We start from the raw sequence: 2,500 nt of genomic DNA on the forward strand, positions 1-2,500 counted from the left end.
CACACACACACACACACACCTACCCTTCCTTCCCCCCACCTGTACCCGCATCCCACCCCCTACCCCTCCACCCCTCCTCCTTCCACCCCACCCCACCCCCCCAAAAAAACAACCCCAAAACAAACCGCCTTCCCACCCGTCCATCCCTGCTTCCGAAACGACTCTTGCCATCATTGATCTAGTTGCCTTCCCTCCCCCTGGACCAATCACGGTTGTCTGTTTTGGGGGCAACACGCCCCCCGCGGACCCCCCCCCCCCCCCCTTCCCCTACCCCCACCCCTCAACCCAACCCAACTAAACCCCTTCCAGGCCTCATCTCTCCTCATCCTCTCCATAACGCCCTCACCCGTCGCTGAACATGGAGAGAGAGAGAGATGGAGAGAGGGGGGGGGGGGGGGATGGAAAGAGAGATCCCCCCCCTTCCCCCATCCCCTCCCCTCCCCCATACCCCCAGCTTCCCTAAGTCGTAACCGCCCCCCCCCCACCCCGCTCCCACGAGAGGGGTGAGGGTGGGGGGAAGTGGCTATTGTGTGCCAGGGCAAACCCAGCTTTATTGAATCGCTTCTCCCATAACTTAATTGAAATAATGATCCCCCCTCCATTGCCCACTCCCCCCAACCCCCTCCCTCATCTCGTCACATCACCCTCTGCCTGTCGTTTAGGTCAGTTCTGTGACCGCGCTCGTTTGAGGAGGGAGGGAGGGGGGAGGAGGAGGAGGAGGAGGAGGTGGGGGTTGGTGGGGGTGGTAGTGGGATGTGGTGGGGTGTTGCGAGGAAATGTGGTGGTGATGGTGGTGGAGGATATTTCTTTCTATTCCTTTTTTTTTCTCTCTTTCTTTTTGTCAATAGGGAGCTGATTTATTGTGTTTAAAGTTTAGGTTTCGTTTGGGGAGGTCGATGTTTCGTCGTTTCTTTTGTTTTTGTTTTTTGGTTTTATTTTATTTTATTTATTTGTTTAGTTTTTTGTATTTTGGGTCGTATTTTGGTTTAATTTATATGGTTGGTTTGTTTACTTCAGTTGTGAATGTGTGTGTTTGTGTGTATATGTGTGTGTGTGTATGTGTGTGTGTGTGTGATTGAGAAAGAGAGAGACAGACAGAGAAAGAGAGACAGACAAACACACACACACACACACACACACACACACACACACACACACACACACACAGACACACACACACACACACAGAGAACAGAAACACAGGGACAAAATCAGACACACACACACACACAGAGAAAGAAAAGTGAACTTGAAGCCGTGGCCGCCGCGGCTCGGCACGTCGTAATGAAAAGCCTTAACGAGCCTCGCGAGATTCGCCCCAGACTATTCACAGCGCGCGGCACCGGAAACACAGCCCCCAGCCAATGATGCGCCCTGTCCCTGATCATTCCGCCATTGTCACGTGAAGCGGACTTACACACACTCACACACACGGCGGAGCGGGCTGAACAGGGAACTAAGCAGCAAATCGCCGACAACCAGAAAGAAAGCGAGCCCGAAGAAAATGACCGGCGGTGATTAGTCGGCGAGCGGAAGCCAAGGGCCCCCGGCCCGGCTCGCACCGCGGCAGGGCTAAAGATCGGAAAGCATTACCGCATCCTCGCTTTCTTCGCCCGGGTCGTTTAGCGGCCGAATTAACACCCAGGTTCCCCCCCCCCCCTTCCCCCCCCTTCCTTCTCTCCTCCTCTTCTGCCCATGACGTCATTCCTCTTCTGGCGATTGGGAAATTCGTGGCCTGGTGGGAAAGAAAAGATTCCGAGAGTCAGTGTGTGAAACTGTGAGCTAATTGTAAGTTTCGGAACGCTTTTGAAACCACGGGGGCGATTATTCGTTCATTTTCTGCATGATGATAATTTCGGCTCGGATTTTTTTTTTTTTTTTTTTTTTTAGTCTGGCTTCGGGTTTATTATTATTATCATTATTATTAGTGTTAGCTTCGATATGAATTAGATTGGTCGGTACTGTCGGTTCCGGACGACTTATGAAGAAAAATTTTATTGATTGTTCACATGGAAGGAAGGAAGGAGCAATAATGTGAGGCTTCAGTTTGAACGATCGTCACTGTACCTTGAAGAGCGTGCGTCGGCGTTATTCAAGAAGACAATAATCTTCCTGGAGGTGATAATTAATTACGCGAGAATAGCAGGTTTTGGTCGTTATTTGGTTGACTACGAATGTAATCGCGCTTCATTGAAATATGGACGTGAAAATGACAGTTTATGAGTTTTTCAAGAAAAGACGTGAAAACGCCTGCATGCGGTATGTTAAAAGGTTTACTATTCAGTGTTGTGCTTCGATTTATTCGAACAGAAAAAAAAAAATCATCACCAGTCATTTCGTGTGGGTGAAATTCTCTGCAGTGAAAAATGGAGACAAGAAATGTAAAGGTTGTAGAGGACCAACGGGTTTAGAGAAGAAAATCTTTACTCTTTGAACTTTGAAAAGAAAATTGTTCTATCTTCGTTGGTGTGATATTATCTAAGTTTATAAACAGACAAAA

At 49.2% G+C, this 2,500-nt stretch overlaps 1 protein-coding gene and 1 pseudogene across 1 annotated transcript in view; both read left to right on the plus strand.

Moving 5' to 3' along the window:
- LOC143289531 (LIM homeobox transcription factor 1-beta-like) overlaps positions 1 to 2,500 on the plus strand; it is a 151,563-nt gene that overhangs the window by 44,596 nt on the left and 104,467 nt on the right. The gene's annotated exons all lie outside the window — the stretch shown is intronic.
- Positions 1 to 2,500, plus strand: part of LOC143289394 (uncharacterized) — a 19,988-nt pseudogene that overhangs the window by 1,034 nt on the left and 16,454 nt on the right.

The sequence above is a fragment of the Babylonia areolata genome, chromosome 14 (assembly GCF_041734735.1).
Source record: "Babylonia areolata isolate BAREFJ2019XMU chromosome 14, ASM4173473v1, whole genome shotgun sequence".
NCBI lineage: Eukaryota > Metazoa > Mollusca > Gastropoda > Neogastropoda > Buccinidae > Babylonia > Babylonia areolata.